Raw genomic sequence first — 19,878 nt, 5'->3', positions numbered from 1 at the left:
TCAACTGGAGTATTGTGTCCAGTTCTGGGCACCACGTTTCAGGAAGGATGTGGACAAATTGAAGAGCATACAGAGAAGACCATCAAAAATGATTAAAGGTCTAGAAAACATGACCTATGAGGGAAGATTGAAAAAATTGTGCTTGTTTAGTCTGGAAAAGAGAAGACTGAGAAGGGACATACATTTTCAAGTATGTAAAAGGTTGTTACAAGGAGAAGGAAGAAAAATTGTTTTTCTTAACCTCTGAGGATAGGACAAGAAGCATTGTGTTTAAGTTGCAGCAAAGGAGGTTTAGGTTGGACATTAGGAAAAACTTCCTAACTGTCAGAGTGGTTAAGCACTGGAATAAATTGACTAGGGAGATTGTGGAATCTCCATCATTGGAGATTTTTAAGAGCAGATTAGACAAACACCTGTCAGGAATGGTCAAGATAATTAGTCCTGCCACGAGTGCAGGGAACTGGACTAGATTACCTCTCAAGGTCCCTTCCAGTTCTATGATTTAACACAGAGCAAATTTCCATTTTTAAGATTTGGAATTTAGTCCTCAGACTTATGTCCCTTCTCATCTGATGTTAGTTCTTCCAGAATGTCTTTCACTCTTGCTATTCTGTGATGACTTCAGTGTCCAAACTTCTGTATTCTGTAAAGATGTTTCCTATATAGCAATACAGCAAGTGAGAAATAATTGCTAGATCATTCACTGGAATCTTGCATGTTTGACCAGGTTGCTTGCATATCAGCATAGATTTTTTTGCAATACAATGGCGCTACATTCATTAAGAAAATAGAATTTGGACCATGCAAATACATGAAATATTTGAGATCTCCTAAGAAGTGATACAGTTAAGTTTCTAAGTCCATGGCACAAATACATTTTTGTTGTTCTCCCAAAACCCCTTTGTTATAATGTCAAATTCTGGGAAACTGTTCTGTACCACTAGAAACCATTTTGCTAAGTGTTTAAAGATGTTATAGCTATTTTAATGATTAACAAGAAGCCTGTTAGGAAGTTTGCATTTCTCATTTTCCTAAGTACTTTAAGTGTTGGAGATACAGATATTAGGGGGAAAAAGAGACTTCACTGTCTTCATAGACCTGATATGATCTATCAGAATTCACTCAGATGAAATTTGTTGATTTGAAACCTATTTATGAGGGTTATTTCTTTTTAAATCTAATTGCTTGTAAGAAAGACCTCATGCCAGCGAACATTTTACTTAACCTGTACAAAGAGAGCAGCAACTTCCTGTTCGTTCATTCTTGTATCTGTTTTCCTATTTCCGTTCTTCTTTATGGTTTAACCTTGTTATGCATATCATAGACTAGAAAATAAATGATTCAGATCCCATCCACAATGGAGTTACCCATGGTGTAAATGAAACTCAAATTGGACTCTAGGCACCTAAGTCCCTTTGTGGATCTGGGCTCTAAAGAGTCATTTTCTCAGGCCTAATGCATATTTATTTAAGGAAAGTGAAACAACTTCAATTGGGGAGACACATCAGAATCTCCCTATAGCCCAGTGGTTCCCAGGGCTGGCTCCAGGGTTTTTGCCACCCCAAGCGGCAAAAAGAAAAAAAAAAAAAAGCCGTGACTGCGATCAGCAGCAGCTCCACTGCGCCGCTTTCTTCTTTGGCAGCAATTCGGCAGCAGGTCCTTCCCTCCGAGAGGGACAGGGACCCTCTGCCAAATTGCCGCTGAAGAGCCCGACGTGCCGCCCCTTCCCCTTGGCCACCCTAAGCACCTGCTTGCTCAGTTGGTGCCTGGAGTCGGCCCTGGTGGTTCCCTACTAAGGTAGGGAAAACCTAGTTCAAATCCTATGACCCAGGAGCTTCCGGACACCAGCTGGCAGAGGGGTACAGGGATCCCCTGGTTTCACCAAAAGAACTTCATGTATAATGAAATTAATGTGAAAGCCTGTCAGAATGGTAATTATGATCATTGCCAAAAGATTGTGTGTGTATATCTATAATATTAAAAATGATGGTAAGGTCTGTGACTAGGGACTGGTCACTAGAAAGGTGAAAAACACAGGCTTTCTTTCAAGAAATATTTATCTGTTTACACTGAAATTAAGTATTGTATAGTTCACAATGGGTATGCATTTACAGTCTGGGCCATGTGCTAATGAAAGACTGAAATCTTTAAAGAGAAAATTTACAGGAAGAAGGGAACCAGCAGGGGAAAGCACTGCTTACATGTAAGGAGAATGGACTTTTTGGTGGTATAACAAGGGGATATGGAGGTACACCCTCATTCTTTCAATATGTGAGGACAAGTTGCCAGTGATCTAGATCTTATGAGAAGGAATCTCAACCAATTTGGTTGAAAATGCAGGGGAAGGACTTAGGGCAAGTTATTTTGTTAGGGTCTGGAAAGCATGTTATGATTGTCTTGTGTAACCATTTGTTTCCAATATTCTAACTAATACTTGTCTCTGGTCTTTGATAAACGTATTGTTGTCAATATATCTACATAATGTGATCTGTATATCTCTTTATATAAAGTGCTGTGTGTTAAGTGAAGTGGTGATCCTGAGTTGAATCCTATAATGTGACATGTAATATTCCTTTGGGAATAGCAGTTATGAGTATGTAGAGCAGAACAGGGGCTGAACGCTCCAGAGGGATGCTTGGAGGACACAGCGGTTGTTGCATGCCTATTGTTAACCTGCACACAGAGAGCGAGGCCTGGAAAGTAATGCTTGTATTGCCAGAGGGTGGTGGTTTCAGGGAGCTGATCCACAGCAGGCAGACAAGACTTCCTTCATGCTAAGGGCAGGTGGTGGGGAGGTGCTTCATGACCCTGAGAACCCCTGGGAAGCATCACAAATCCCTTCCCCATCATCAGGCATGTGTGTGTGGGGGGGGGAATTGAATCAGGGTGTCCAACATCCTGACTGAATTCCCTAATCATTGGGCTAAAGATTATGAGGGATCTTAAGGTAGTTTAGATCAAAACTAGTTTAGGTTTTGATTTAAATGATGATGGTCTATGAAAAGGTGCTGCAGGGCTTCAACAGTCTTGACTTGGACCAATCACAGGTTTCTGGGTATGATTCTTAAGTCATGCAACAGCAAGGCTATAGCCTTATTGAGCCTTAATGCCCAAGCACAAAAATGAGCTGCTAAAACTCAGGCCCCAAGAAGAATATAGATATGTGGGGTGCCTCCTATTACAGAGCATATATAGTTGCCCATGAAGTGGATAGCAACTACTGAAATAAGAGGATCAAGGTGAGTCACCAAAACAATCTTAGTGGCCCAACATAATCTAGATAAGTTGAGTATTGCCCAGATGGAAGAACCACATTATGACAGGAGTCTTCACTGTAAACTTTAAGGTTATTGCAACACAGAGAGCAGTGTCCAAGACAAAATCTAATGGTAGATTTGCTAATCACGAGTTATGCTAGTAAAATGGTAGTGGTGTAACGTAATTTAATCAAAACAGGTGCAATTCCACTTAAACCAATAAAAATGCACCTGTTTAAATCTGGCATTTAGGTATGTCTCTCCATTGTTCTCTTTATTGGTATAAAATATTTGGAACAAAACAGCTATTTAAAACTTTTTTTATTTCAGTTTTTAAAAGTGTGCATGTGTGTGCATGGACATAAATAGAGAATAGGGTGTGAAAAATCGGGACGGGGGTGGGGGGTAATAGGAGCCTATATAAGAAAGAGACCCAAAAATCGGGACTGTCCCTATAAAATCGGGACATCTGGTCACCCTAAGAGAGAAGGATAATGTGTAGTGTGCTGGGCTTGAAATCCAGAAGGCTGGCAGACAAGAGGAAGTAAAGACTCCTCTGTGCGGTGGTTACACACCTAAAGTTAGCTGTGAGCAGGGGTGAAAGTAACTTAAGGGACTTACCAGTACTCCGGAGTCCTTGGGGGGGCTCAACCGGAAGAGGCATGGCCTCTACAGGAAGAGGCAGGGCCTTTAAATCTCTGGGCACTTTAAATCAGGATTTAAAGGGCCCAGGGTTGGGGCTGTGGTAGCAGCAGCTGGGAGACCTGGGCCCTTTTAAATCACCATCGGAGGGGGCCCCAGCCTCTGGCAGAGCTTTAAAGGGCCCGGGGCTCTGCTGCAGTAGCGGCAGCCGGGAGCCCCTGGCCCTTTAAATCACCGCCAGAGCCCTGCGGCTGCTACCCCAGGGCTCCAGCAGCGGGGCTCAGGTGGTGATTTAAAGGGCCCTGGAGGGTAGCTGCAGTGGGAGCCCTGACCCCTTTAAATCGCCACCTGAGCAGCGCTGCCGGATAGCAGCAGCAGCCAGGGGCTCGGGCGGTGATTTAAAGGGCCCGGGGCTCCAGCTGCCGCTACCACCCTGGGCCCCTTAAATCGTCCCCGGAGCCCTGCTGCTGGAGCCCTGGAGTAGTGGCGGCGGTGCTCCGGCGGCTATTTTAAGGGCCAGGGCAGTAGCAGCGGCTGAGCCCCTGGCCCTTTAAATTTCCACCAGAGCCCCTCCACCGCTACCCCAGCGCTCTGGCAGGGATGATTTAAAGGGCTCGGAGCAATAGCGGCTACTGGAGCCCCGGACCCTTTAAATTGTCCCTGGAGCCCTGCTGACGGAGCCCTGGGAAGGTGGCGGCGGGGTTCCGGCGGCTATTTTAAGGGCTGGGGTGGTAGTGGCTGCTGCCAGGACAACAGGAGAACTAGTGAAAAATCAAATAGGAAAACAGTGTCAGCTTAATGTAAAATTTACAGGGGTCTTCCTTAACCATTATTAACATGGCTAGTGCATAGGAACTGAAATGCAACTACTGTATCATGCAAATACAACAAATTTCCTTCAGAAATAACAGAGGATATTTTTAAGTCATGTATGTTTTTTATTTACAGTAATGGTGCCTAATGAAGTGGCAAAGATACAGCCATTCATGTAACTAAGTCTACATGTATGACATTCTGTCCAATCAACAGTAAACATGCAATAAATCCATCCCACTTTGTGCCAGAAAATGTGCTGCATGTTATACATTGCTAGTAGTCTAATGGTTTACTTAGGGGATTTTCTCTGGTGCTTATAATAGCATCTGAGCACTTCACATAAGAGTGATTTATCCTAACACCCATGTGATGTAGCATTATCTATGTTTTACAGATGGAGAACTGACACACAGATTAAGTGACATGCTGAAGGTCACACAGGAAGTCTGTAGCTAACCTGGAGTCCCAATCCAGTGATTTAACTGAAACACCATCTTCCTCCCATTATTCCTCTATTATCAATCAAAGATCTAGCAAAGTAAAGATGCTGCAACTAAGACCAAAAATCTTCTGAAGTTAATGTCAAATTTCTGCTGAATAAAATAATGTAGCAGCTCCAGTTCTTATTTATATAGCAAAATGGCAGTCTGTGTATTCCACCTCTCAGCAAATTTAGTAAGTGTTACATTAGTCTAGGGACAGTATACAATAGTTAAAATAGCTTATTTTTGTCTGATGCAGTTAAGCATCTCCGTTGAGAATACTGTATACTTAAATTCTTATTCAAGTCAATGGAACTCGTGCTCTGGTTTCTGATCAGACTAGAGGGAATCTAGCTAATGGTCTCAGCTGGTTGGAAAATATTTTGTTATCACAGAAAAGTTCAAGGAAAAATGAAACTTTCATGAATTTTCCATGGCAAATGTTGGGGTTTTTTGTTGTTGCAAATCTTGAAAATAGTTCAGTTTGGAAATGTCAGTATGGTGGTACCTCATGCTCCTATTTTTCTGTATAGGCCACGATCCCTAGTCTGACTAAGCACCTATTATGCACCATTATCTTACCTCTTAGTGCATCATGGGAGTTCCAAGGCTATGCTGCATCATGAAATGAAGTCCTGCTGGGGAGCCTAGCCCACAGAGGAGAATGAGGACATGAGGCAACTAAACTGCAACTCCCATGAGGCACCACAATGGCTTAGCCTAACTAACATTTTACAAAAAACCTGATATTTTCAGTGGGAAGCACACAGTTTTCACTGAAATCTTCATTTAGCCCCAAACCCCAATTTTCTGATGGAAAAGTTTTAGCCAGCTCTAATAATGGGACAAATTCAGCCCTGACTTAAGCCCAGACAGATGGCTGGTTGGATGCTGGGAAGTTGTGGCAGGAAGGGAAGAAAGATTCCTTATCCCAAGGCTGTGGAGTTGCTCCATGGAGGCAAAAGATGAGCTCTTTGTGTCTCCTAACAAGGCTCTACTGTATGAGGGAGGAAAAACCAAGGATACTTTGCTTTTTCACTGTCTCTTTGAGACTGCTCTTCCCCTACCTCCACCCAAAGTGTGTGCTGGCACCTTGCGAATCTGCCTTGAGCTGTGCAGCATGCCATGCAAGAGTGTGCATCCCGTATGCTGTCCCTTCAAATTGAACTCTTCACATATGCAGTAGAACAGGACTAGTTCTGCTGCATGAAGTAAGGGCACCATTATAAACAGTCAGTCAGCAAAAACCAAAATCAAAGGCTGATGTCACCTGGAGGCATGTGATGAAATTGATGATCCTTGATTGTATTGACTTTTGTGTCAGGCTTATACTGTTGCTAACTGTTCCTTTAACAAAATATTCTGTTTTCTCACAAAACATCTTTTGATTTCACTAAATGGACAAATAGAAACAAGCTTGTTTGCATGTGGAGTTCATCCTTGTGAGGTGTACGCTTCAGAAGGCAGTTTCATAGAGTCGGTAAGAGAGGTTTTCCTTTTCTCTTTACTTAGTCACACTATTTTGTCTAATACCCAAGTCTGGGAAGAGCAGTAGAAAATGAGAACAGTAAATACAGCAGAATCCAAATGCAGCTCTTCCTTAGCATTGTTTGCATTCACCCAGATTTCCTCATCAATGTAATAGGAAGGAAAATAACCCAACAATCTCTTCAGTTCAAGCATCTAAACAGGGGTTATACAGGCAGGGGATTTGGTAGGCTCTGATTGTGATTATAAAGGTCCATTAAGAGAAACAATAAAATATAAAGGTGCAGAATGAAAGAATCTCGGGAGAAGATCTCCTGATAGATCCTTTGTCACAAACTTGGCCTGTGTTTTTCAGTTTGATCGATCATCTGTTTGCTTCAGAGTTCTCATCTTCAGATTTGGTATTCTGTCATTTTGTTTGGATTGGCTAAGCCTCCTGTCACTATCTCTTTACAACTCTTCATTTGCTCAATTAAAACTCCCTTAAGTAGACTTAAGTAGAGCTGATCAGAAAATGTTTCCTTCAGCAGAAAATGTTGACTTTTGTCCAAAAAAAGTGGGGGGGGGGAGAGCACCTACTGAAACACACACAGTGGGCCTGATTCTGTTGTCCTGTGCCTTGTGTAGTCTCTTACACCTGTGCAAAGTGGGTATAAAACATTCTTATCAAGTAGCATTTTACACTCTCTGCACAGGAGTTTAATTGACCTTCAAAAGGAGTAGGATAGTGGAAAAGCCCAAGCATATTTGTTTTAGTTAATCTTCCTGTTATGCCCTCCAGCACTTGACATTTTGGTCAGCTGTAACATTCTCAATATCTGTTAAGTACTTAGGGGGAATAATATTTAACAGCTTACTCCAGGTTAACCTTTGTTTTGTGAAGATTTTATATATTACATGGCAAAAATCTTCATTCATGAATGTCTGAGGTTGCCTGGTGATAGCTTGTGCCCTTCCAGAATGTCAAGTTCCGTGAAACTCAGACTTTCAAAAACCAGGAAATAAAAGTCTGTTCAGGACAACTGCACCTGTATTTTCCTCCACCATCTCCCAAGGGCATCCACTCTAGGCTCTCTGCTCCTCAGCTATCGCCTCTTGGGCAGAGACCTGCATCTCTCACCTTCCTGAGCAGGGTTTTGTCAGGCTGTACAGTTCCTGGCCTAAACAGGCCAGCATACACACTTTGCTTTCTCTCCAGAAGTTATGAATAGCGTAATTGCTACAGTTTACAAGTTACCACACAGCTCTTTATAAGCAAGCCCATTTATTTTAAAGGTGAAACCATTGCAGGGAAAACATTAGAAAATATAAAGCTTTTGAGCACGCATATAGGTTTTTTATCAAAGGTTACCCCAATTCCAACTTTGGGCTCCAGTAGGTGTCAGTCCTTCAAAACCCACAACTGGGCTTCCCCTGTGGTTACAAGTTCATAACTCTCTCAAATTTAGAACCAGGAAACAATCAGGAAATGTTCAGTTTTTCCTTTACACAGCTTGAGTCTTTGAATCTGGCCTCACGTAACAGGTGATCAGCAGACAAAGGCCCACTTCTCAGGGTGTGCCTTCAAAAGGCTGGATTTTTGCATAATTGGAAGTGAAGAATTTGCATTCACCTCCCACTAGATATTTGTCAGGAAAATCACTTAACACTTTTTGTTCCAAAAGTCCATTCTTGTCTTGAACATTGTTCGATATAGTCCTTTTAAACCCTCAGGTCTCTCATCTATCACATCTCCCCCTTGAGAGATTACATACAATCCTGGCCCATGATAATATATAAACCATTCATTTAATACAATGGACCCCCAAAATACTTAAACTTAATTCAATAAGGTCTCCCAAGGATATGGCAGGAAATTGCCATATGTCACAAAAGTTAACGTTGTGTAGGCAATTACTTTTGCCAACTCTAGAGAGGCAGAGTTAGAGTCACTGGGAAGTATCTGCATGTACTCCCTCTGCATTCATTGTGAGTAGTTGTAGCTGTGTTGAGTGATGTAGGAATAAGTTGGAGCAGCTTGGAAGAACTGTGATTGTTATATGAGAAGATCTGGGTCGGATTTCCCCCTTCCTCCGCCTCTACATGTGTGTTATCAACAGAAAGAACTACTTGAGGATTCAATCTGCATCATTTCAATACAGTGTTGTATAGGCTGTATCAATAGTAGGGCACTGGTGTTTTCTGGCTATGGGTATGGTCAGTATTGAGATGCAATTAGAACAATCTGGATTTAATGATGGGTAAGAAGCAGCTTAGGTTTACGTGGTATCCTTTGTGTAAGTGCGAAGGGGTTGTTAAAATTGATAAGTGTGCTATTCTTTCAGAGGAGTAGGCTAAGTGTTTGCGCGTAGGGCAAGCACAGATATTGTTATGTGACTAGGACGTGGGGAGTCATGCCTGATGGTCAGTCAGTAGCCTGGTGCCAGAACCAAGGATCAGAACGAGTTTACCTGAAATGAGGCAAGACAGGAGTAGGGACCAGGCCAGGCCTGAGAAAGGCAGAAGTGCCATCATAGCTATGGGCAAATACTTTGAGCAGATGGTAAGCTGCTGGACTTGAAAGCCAGTCTGCTGCCTCTTCCAACTAATCAGACAGCCTATCATAGGCCAGCTATGAGCCTGGCTGTGCTGCAGGCCCTGATTCCTGACAGGTAGTATCTGTCCACTACAATGTAAGAGTATATTATGGGAGTTGTGGGGCACTGTTCAAAGAGGGCAAAGTTAATGTTGTGTGGATATTTACCTTAACTCTATCTCCTGGCTTTCAGAAGTTTGAGTTTTGCTGAACTCAACAATCTGGAAGTGGGTCTCAGTTGAGTGATCAGTGGGCAGGGCCCACTAATAAAAGACACCACCATACTTGGCACTAATTAGCAGTATCACTGAAGAGGCCAAGGATCCAAAACAACTCTCGCTATAGAAGGACTGTTTATGTAAAGTTAGAAAACAAAATATTATAGCAGAGCAATAGCTCTGCTATAGTTAAGATTAAGATCAGCTTTCTATTGAAAGCTAGACTCTACATGCTATAAAATCTACATGGTTACTTGCACTTCATTGAAATTTGGAATGCCTCATGGTGCTGCAAGATTCTTTAGTTATCTAAATTTGGAGCCAAAGGGTTCCTGAGGTAAAGCATCCCTCCAAAAACAGCTTTTCTTGAAGTTGAGAGATTCTGGCAACCCTCTTTTGTTCACAGATGGAGATCAATCTAGGCCTCAGATCATTGCACAGGATCTCCAATACATGAAGGTAGCAAACAGAGTTCATGGCAGCTCACTGAAAGCCTCATGTGCTTCTCACTCCTAATAGAGTACACTGAACATGCGCAGATAGAGGAGTTAACAGAACTGTTAGCAAGAAAATTGGGAGGCTAACTGGATAGCTCAAGTGGATAAAGAGTAGTATTTTTGAACCTGACCCACCTAGAGAATATCAGCTTAAATTTCACTTTAGGCAGAAATCTGGAAAAGATTGTGAGTCATGTTGCTAAAAATCTGTCTATCCATATTTGTTTGGGTTTTCTGTGGGGAAGAAGCACAAAATGACATTACCATTTGTTCACTACTTGTCTGGGCTGGATTCAGACCAGTGACTTCTAAGTAAAAGGGTCTGTATTCTCTTCTAATAACTAGTAATAGCTTTTGTTTCCATAATTCCTTCCATTTTAAACTCACAAAGATTTAGTCTCCCATATGTGAGTCATGTTTTACTTTGAATTCGGTATATTACATATTCTCAAGATACATTGAAAATCTAGAACAAATACTTATTGCTAGCCTGAAATATTGAGTTAAAGCACATGTTGGGTTTAGTGTAGTTACAAGCTTATTCATTCTTTAATTTTTTACTATCAGTGATTACTTTTTTTTTTAAAATACAAGTGGATTCATTTTCAGTGAGCCTGAAAAAATCAATTTCTATGTTGTGTTGCCCTTTGAAAGTCATAGCCAGTGCTGCTGATTCACAGCATACTTACCACACTTTCTACAGGTTCAATTAACTTAATTTAAAACAGAATTTCCCAAGGCAATGTTATCTTGTAAGGCACTATAAATGTCAGTAAAAATGTACTATCTACCTAGAGTTAAATGCTAAGAGAGCAGATGGGTTCTACCTACATCACTTAAAATAAATACTCAGTGCCATATTGGACAGAAGACTAAAAAATATGCTTTTAATGCCTAACTATCTTCTGTAAGAGGCACTAGTAATTATAAACAGATTCTTGCAGAAGTCTGAAGGAAGATTATTCTCTCTGGATGACAGGAATCAGGGCCTGCAGCAGACTCAATCTCTAGGTAACCTAATGACTGTAGCAGGCTTGTAGTAGGCTGCCTGATTGGTTGAAGGATCAACAGACTAGCTTTTAAACCCAGCAGTTCAGTGGCTAAGCAATTAACACTTAATGCTTAAGAAATACAGCCAACCCTATTTTTAATAGTAGTTCTTGCTATTATAGCTTCAATAACTTTGGTTATTTCTATACACGTGCTTAGCAAATAATATATTTTAAATTTTACCCAAAACAAACACTCTCCAAGATCAGAAACAATATAACTTAAAACAAACAAGCAGTGTTAGTGAACTTCAACAAGGTTACCTATGGAGGTGATGGAATCTCCATCCTTAGAGGTTTTTAAGGCCCAGCTTGACAAAGCCCTGGCTGGGATGATTTAGTTGGGGCTGGTCCCGCTTTAAGTAGCGGGTTGGACTAGATCACCACCTGGGGTCTCTTCCAGCTCTATTCTTCTATGATTCTAAGGTTATATTGCACTAAACATATTAGAATAGGATAAACAACTTTAGGTTTATCTGAGAGCCTCTGTCAGTTCTCCTCCTCCTCCCTCCCCCTCAACGGCACAGACTAGGGTTGGCACAAATAACTTATTTACTGAGAGTAATTTTTAAAGGTGCTCAGTATTGACCTAACTCTGTTCCCTTTTAAAGTCAATGATAAAATTCCCACTGACTTTATTGGTAGTGAAGTCAAGCAAAAGCTGAGTCCTTTGAAAATCTTAATCTAACTGTCCATGAGTGAATTGTAACTTCCTTGAATTTGTTCATTATTCAAAGTTATTTCTGGACTTATTTCTATGAATAATGTCCTGCATTGGCAGGTCTAGGTAGAGATGAAAAATATCATTTCCATCTTTAACTTCTAGGATGTTCATCACTTTTCCATTTGTTTTTCATGTCTAACTTCTGTGATTCATAAGCTCAGCACTGCTTCTGAAATCCTACATGCATATACAAACCAAAATCCTTTTTGGTTCACCCATCGCTTGGCAACATCCATTTGTACTTAAATCAAGGTAGTGACTTAAAAGTGAAAAGCTGCATTCCATTATAAGCCCCTGATCACTGACTCATATGTTTGAGTGATATTAAAAAGTATTTAATACGAGAACTAGATAACTTGTGAAACCTGTCAGATTTGATCAGTAATGAGTAATTAGGATCATGCTCTTGATTTTGTAAGGCTTTTGACACAATCCTACATGACATTCTCATGAGCAAAATAGGGAAATGAGGTCTAGATGAAATTCCTATATGGCAAGCTCAAAAGAGGTTGAAAGACCATACTCAGAGTAGTTACCAAGGATTTGCTTTGAAACTGGAAGGGCATATCTAATGGGGTCCAACAGGGGCCAATCCTGGGTCTGGTACTAGTCAATATTTTCATTAATGACTTTGTTAATAGAGTGGAGAGAGTGCTTAAAAATTTGTGGATGACAGCAAGTTGTGGGGAGGGGGGACGGGTTGCAAGTACTTTGTAAGACAGAATTAGAATTAAAAATGACATTAACAAATCAGAGAATTGGTCTGCAATCAACAGGATGAAATTCAATAAAGGCATGTACTAACTACTATACTTAGGAAGGAAAAATCAATGCATAACTACAAAATGGGGAATACCTGGCTAGGCAGTAGTACTGCTGAAAAGGTTCTAAGGATTATAGTAATCACAAATTGAATATGAGTCAACAATGTCATGCAGTTGTGAATAAGGCTAGTATGATTCTGGGATGTATTAACAGGAGTTCTGTATGTAAGAAACAGGAGGTAATTGTCCTGCTCTACCTGGCACAGGTGAGGTCTCAGCTGGAGTACCTTGTCCAGTTCTGAGTGCCATACTTTGCTAAAGATGTGGGCAAATTGGAGAGGGTCCACAGGAGAGCAACAAAAATGATAAAAGGGTTAGAAAACCTGACCAATGAGGAAAAATTAAACTGGGTATGTTTAGACTTGAGAAAAGAATACTGATTGGTGGGGAGGACCTGATAAGTCTTCCTATATGTTAAGCTCTTATACAGAGGACAGTGATAACTTGTTCTCCATGCCCACTAAAGGTAGGGCAAGAAGTAATGGGTGTAATATGCAGTAAGAGAGATTTAGGTTAGATATTAGGAAAAGCTTTCAAACTATAAGGCTAATTAAGTTATGAAATAGGCTTCCAAGGGAGGTTGTGGAATCCTTGTCACTGGAGGCTTTTCAGAACAGGTGAGACAGGGATGGTCTAGATTTACTTGGTCCTGCCTCAGTGCAGAGGGTTGGACTTGGTGACCTCCCTAGGTCCCTTCCAGCCCTACATTTCTATGATCATGAGAGAAATACCAGCAGCTGCAGAAATACCTTTTTATTGAGTAAATAAAAATATTCAAGGTGGGTTAGAAAGGCAAATCTCAAGCTACCCATTATTAAAAAAAATAATCTCCTAGTTTGGTTCAATATCTGCTCTGGAGCTGGTAGAGAGGACACCTCTAAAATGGACATAAAGTAGATGACGTGCACTGAGCTCCTGACCATTTAGGCATGAGTTAACCCAGATTAAAGGATTAGTTGGATACACTAAATCCTTACTGAGTACTATGTGTTGGAGTTACTTATGGATAGTGGCTAAAATGAAGTAATTTATCACTCCCTGTCCTAAAATAATATACTACAATGATATTTTAGCAAGAGCATAGTGGAGTAAAATCCTAACTCAATTTCAACAGTACAGGATAGTGCAAATAAAAGTGTCTCTTTTTAGGTCAACAATCTCGAAGTCCCAGATCCTGGAAAACACTTAAACATGGAAGTAGCACCACTGAAGTCAATGGGACTGCCTAACTCATATGCTTATTTACTTATTCTAAATTTAACATGTGCAGGGGAGTTAGAGGCTGAAGTGGAACATCCAAGTATTAATTCATATCCATGTTTTCCTGAAATCTTGTGCATAGGTGACCCTATTGCACTGGGGGCCCAGGAGCACCCTAAGAATCCCATCATAGAATTGGGAAGATAGGCAAAAGTACAAATAACAAATGAAATAATCATACTGTACATTTCATTGTCTATAAAGGGATAGAATGAAAGCATTAATATGAGCTTTAATGTATTTCTGGTCTCCAGCAATATGTTGAATTAATCTGCTGTAAATGAATTAATCTCCTGTAGCCTTGCCATTACCTTTTGACCTATCATAATTATCACATGAACAACATTTATTCAAAATAGTGGCAGGAATCATTTCTTCAAGTGGAAGAACAGCATAAAAACTTACTTTACACCTATCTTAATGAATTAGCTCACCCTGACAGACAGGATTTACAGAAATTAAGCTGACATCATGTCAAGACTCAGACAGATGGCACCTCAAAGCACTGCCTGGTATTCCGTCCCATTTACAGAAATATTGACATTAACCACATTGTGAAATACATTTAGTTCGCTCAAGGCTCAGGCAAGACCATCAGGGTCAATACTGGGTCCTAAAAGGTAGGACACAAAAGTATAGTAACCTCTGCACAGTTGTATGCCAAGAACGGGGTGTACTGCAGTAGGGTAACATACAGTATAATAAAGGAAATTTATGGGAATTTCCACTCACTGGCTGTAAAAACCATAGTTCTGTTGTCTGAGATCAGTTCGTGGAGGAGGGAGACTCAGGACTTCAAGCGCAGCACTAAGGGTATCTGTAACATAATACAGGGAGATGCTGTTACAGTTCCCATAGCACAGCCAGTACATAGTAAGAAATAAAATAAAATAAAAAAAAAAACAGTAGCAGAGAAATAGCAGCAGCACTTGTCAGGATAGGAAATTCCGTCCACAAGTGAGGATGGCATAGGTCAACCATTTCACTGTTGCTTGCTCCATAGGTATGTATTTAGAAAAAACAACATAACTGATAAGAATTCAATAGTTCTTTTGTGAATAAAAATAGATTGTTTTGAAACATTTAAAAGGCTACGCTTCCCGCATGAGTGTAAAGAGGTGAATAAACATGGCTGCCCCCTGCTGTACACGACTAATTGCCTTACTAACCAAGGGCATGGTTGAGCTGATGATGCATGCATGGAATAGCTCGTATCCCTCACAGGAGTTCTCTAGCTAGTAGAGGCAGGATGATGATTACTTAATATACACAGTAGAAACAACAGTAAAAAGGGGGCTCTGTTGATCAAATGAGGAAGGGAGCTTAGAAAGATTGTGACTGATTTCCATGAGAACAGTTCTGTGGCTGAACAAACGTAATAACATTTTGAAGTGTGCTGACTGTATAGCAATTCTTTTTTATTGCAGACAAGAATATTCACAGTTTATTCAAAGGCCAGAAGACTCTACTTTTACCCAACATTTGTGTTCCTTCGGTCCTCCGATCTTCTTTCCTCCCAACATGTTTTTCTTTGTCAGACTTTGCCAGTCCTTTGGTTATGATAAATAAATAAATAAATAATGGAGATATCCCATCTCCTAGAACTGGAAGGGACCTTGAAAGGTCATCGAGTCCAGCCCCCTGCCTTCACTAGCAGGACCAAGTACTGATTTTGCCCCAGATTCCCAAGTGGCCCCCTCAAGGATTGAACTCACAACCCTGGGTTTAGCAGGCCAATGCTCAAACCACTGAGCTATCCCTCCCCCCATGATACAGGAAGTGGCGCTCTGGTTTTCCCTCAGTTGTACTGAGTTTGTGGTCAGTTGGGTTTTCATAGACCTGAAGACTCCCAGAAGCCTTTTTAGCTCTCCCTATGAAACTTGTATATCTACTTTACTTCGGGTTTCTACAGCCAGCCAATCAGTCAGTGTACAGTTTGTTTGATAAAGCTGCTTGAAGGCTAGCTTCTGTCTTACTTTTCTCCTTTCTCATAGCTGCTCTGTTTCACCTGTGGCTTATTAAACATCAACTACTGGCTTCCACTTAATGCTTCTGTAACCACAACTATCCAATACATACAGAAAGTGCAATCATCAGTGAAGAATGAATTTGGAGCTTTCAGGACCAAAATTACAAATCAGGCCAAACCTACCTACTTTCCTTCTTTTACAGGGTTACTGGCCTATGGCCTGGCGGTCAGCTGTAGATTTGAAATATCTTGATTTTAGTAAAGCTTTGACACAGTCTGAAATGACATTCTCATAAGCAAACCAGGGAAATATGGTCTAGATTAAATTACTATAAAGTGAGTGCAAAACAGTTTGAAAGACTGTATTCAAAGAATAGTTATCAATGGTTTGCTGTGGAGTGGGATCCCCCAGGGGTTCTGTCCTGACTCTGGTACTAGTCAGTATTTTTATTAATGACTTGGATAACAGAGTGGAGTGTGCACTTATAAAATTTGCAGGTGACACAAAATTGTGAGGAGTTGCAAGCTTTGGAGGACAGGATTAGAATTCAAAATGACCTTGACAAATTGCAGATTTGGTCTGAAATCAACAAGATGAAATTCAGTGAAGACAAGTGCCACAACACTTAGCAAAGAAAAATCAAATGTACAATTACAAAATGGGGAATAACTGGCTAGGTAGTAGTACCGCTGAAAAGGATCTGGGGGTAATAATGGATCACAAATTGAATATGAGTCAACAAAGTCATGCAGTTGTGAAAAAGGCTAATATCATTCTGGGGTGTATTAACAAGAGTGTTGTATGTAAGAAACAGGAAGTAATTGTTCTGCTATACTAAACACTCAGCTGAAGGTCTCAGCGGAAGTACTGTGTCCTGTGGACAAATTGGAGAAAGTCCAGAGGAAAGAAACAAAAATGATAAAAGGTTTAGAAAACCTGACCTAGGAGGAAAGGTTTAAAAAAACTGGGCATGTTTAGTCTTGACAGAACAGAAAATAGATGGGGAGACACAGGTCTTCAGATATGTTAAGGATGGTGATAAAGAGGAATTGTTCTCTATGTCCACTGCAAGTAGAATGGGAAGTAATTAGCTTAATTCAGGTCAATATTAAGAAAAGCTTTCTATCTGTAAGGATAATTAAGTACTGGAATAGGATACCAAGGAGGTTGTGAAATCTCTGTTGTTGGAGGTTTTTAAGAACAAGTTAGACAAATACCTATTAAAGATGGTCTAGTTATACTTGGTCCTGCCACAGCACATGGAGCTGGTCTAGATGACACCTCTCGAAGTCCTGTTCAGTTCTACTTTTTTATGATTCTATACATTCTACCACTTGAACTAAGGAATATGTACTTTAGTTGAGGGATAGTAATAGAAGATGTTGGTGCTAGGACCAACCACTGGAGAAAACCTGATCCCATGCACTAGCCCAGCAGATTACATCTATAGGTCATAGTCTGGTGGACTATATTTTTATCACAATACTCGGGAAGTTAGGGGGTAGGTTCCCCAGGTGAACTAAGGAAGAGTTGGTTCCTTGTACATGCAACATGGAAAAAAATCAGACTAGCTAGGAAAAAGAAATCTCATTCAGGCATGCATGGCATTGATCCCAGTTTGCTTTTCACTACTCTGGTACTAAAGATCTTCTTCTTGACACTCTAATAAAAGAGACGTTTATATAGTCTATTTTCAGGTTAATATTTTAACTGTTGGTCTAAAGAAAAGGCTGTGCCAGTGTTTCTGCCAATTTTACAGATAACACAGTCACATTGACTAATGCTGTCTCCAAAGGTCAAACCCCCCTTCTGTGCTAAGTATAGCCACAAGCCCTAGACAGAAAAGGTGTTCCAAAATGCTAATGACATCCATTAGATGAAGATCAATTTTTAAGACCTGGCACTGAAAGTGTCCAGATACAAGGAGTTACATTTTTTGCTTCATTGACAAATGGTGTCATTGGCCACAGAGTGGAAAAAAATGATTACCAAGGAATCTGTGACTAGGTGTTACTCTTTCCCATAGTGGTTGTGATGATTCACCATATCCTCTGCTTTAATAAGTTTTCCTTACCCTAAGGTTTCTGTACCTGCCTGGCTATTAAAATTATATTTTTTTCTTTATTTTTGTCTTGGAAAATAAATATTGAGTGAGCTTGCTTGTGCAAAAGGACAATGAGCTAGACTTAAACTTGGGAATAGTTCAGAACCACTTTTACGAAGATTTTTTTAAAAGTTTGTTCTAGTTTTTGGCAGATTTCCCAAATATGAACATCAAGTTTTGTTTCATTTTCCCAATTTAGAGTTGGATTGTTCTTAGAGTCATAACTGAAAATAAATTTGGTGTTTATAGTGATACGGTTTTAAGTTCATAATCTTCATATGTGAAGATAGTATTGCAAACTTGTTCCTTAACAAATTGTTTACACTTTTATCTTTGTTATGTTAATAATAAAGTAACACTAGTTTTTGGTATAACAATTTTATATGGAGGATTGGGAGCCTTCAGATTGAGGTTTGGTATAGGTTATGAAAAATAATATATTTACATGTAGTACTACAGAGAGGATGTTTTGCTTTGCCAAAAAAGTCTTATTAAAAAGACATTACTTTTTCCCATAGAAAATATTATAGTATAGAATTTTAAAACCAACTTCATAATTCATAGTATGGTATAGAAGTCTCTCTATATTCTAAATATATCTATTTATATGAATGATCTAATAATTTTCCATTAATTTCTGATTTTATTTTAGTTAGGGTTTTAGGGATGTAACCAATAAGATTCTGTAGAAATTCCTCTATTAAATGATGCAGGTATTTTCCATATGGGGAGAAAGATACTTTCTATAATTTAAAAAAAAAATCCTATGTGTATGATGTCACCCTGTACTTTATTTTTTATATATATATATATATATATATAATGAATTTCCCTTTATGGCCTCTAAATATTATGGATTTTTTTTAGTGAAATTTCTATAGAATCTCATTTATTTCATCCATATTAAATTCCCTAGGCAAATATTCTACATCAAACAAGGAAATGTGAATTTAAATATTTTCAACTGAGCTGAGGCTTCAGATTCCATATGTATGGGTGCACTTTGTGCCTGTAAACTTCGAGGTACAACACAGAATTTCCCCCTATGTGTCTAACATTATGTAATCAAGATAGAATACTGAGGCTACATAAAGCTCAGTCAAAACAAAATGTTTCATTTTTGTGTCAGAATGATTTTTGGGGGACTTCCTGGAACTTCCAGAGAACCAAAACAATCAGTTATTTGCATAGCTTTAATTAGGACAGTGAGCTTTGAGATATGAATCTACAAGATTTGTTCTTCGACATTTCAAATGAATAACTGAACCCCACCCAACCCTCTTAGCTCCTTTCACATAACCATGTGGATTTACTGAAGAAGTTGCTTTTTATCAGCATACAGTGTAACTTATGAGTATAGCGGTTACTATGGAAACTACTCTTTATTTGCTTAATAGCTGAGAGTGAATGATTGCCTAGATATTTACAGTAATTTGCTGAGGCTCCAAAACATCAGTAATGCTCTATGCAGTTTTCTTTAGTGATTCTCGCCCCCCCCCCCAAGACTTTAAATCTAAATCATTTTATAGATATGAGCTAGTAACAACTATTTTGTAATTTTGCATCAAGGCTTCTACATAAGACAGAACTGCTCGTATTCAGGGTAAAGGGGGTATAATTGAAGACGTGTATTTTAAAAGGAAAACATCAGGAAGATGGAAGGCCTCTTGCAGTTCTGCTGTGACTTTTAGGTCACATTAGTTCAGGTCTCCTAAGACTTTGCTTCCTGACTCTGCAACATACTTCACTGCTAAGTCCTGGACCCTTCTTAAAACACACTTTTCCCACAAACCCTATAAACCCTGGTCCTGTCTCTGAGATATGCACTAAAAAATCTGGAATTAAGACGACACGCTGTTCAGAACTTCAGTCACTAGTTTTATTACACCATCCTTTGTCTGATCATTATCTACTTAAACTGCATAGCCTTGTTTTCTCATGTAAAATGCCTAGCACAATTTGGGTGATGAAT

This window comes from Malaclemys terrapin, chromosome 5 (assembly GCF_027887155.1).
Source record: "Malaclemys terrapin pileata isolate rMalTer1 chromosome 5, rMalTer1.hap1, whole genome shotgun sequence".
Lineage (NCBI taxonomy): Eukaryota > Metazoa > Chordata > Testudines > Emydidae > Malaclemys > Malaclemys terrapin.
The sequence above is the reverse complement of the archived record's forward strand: the minus strand, read 5'-3'. Positions refer to the sequence as shown.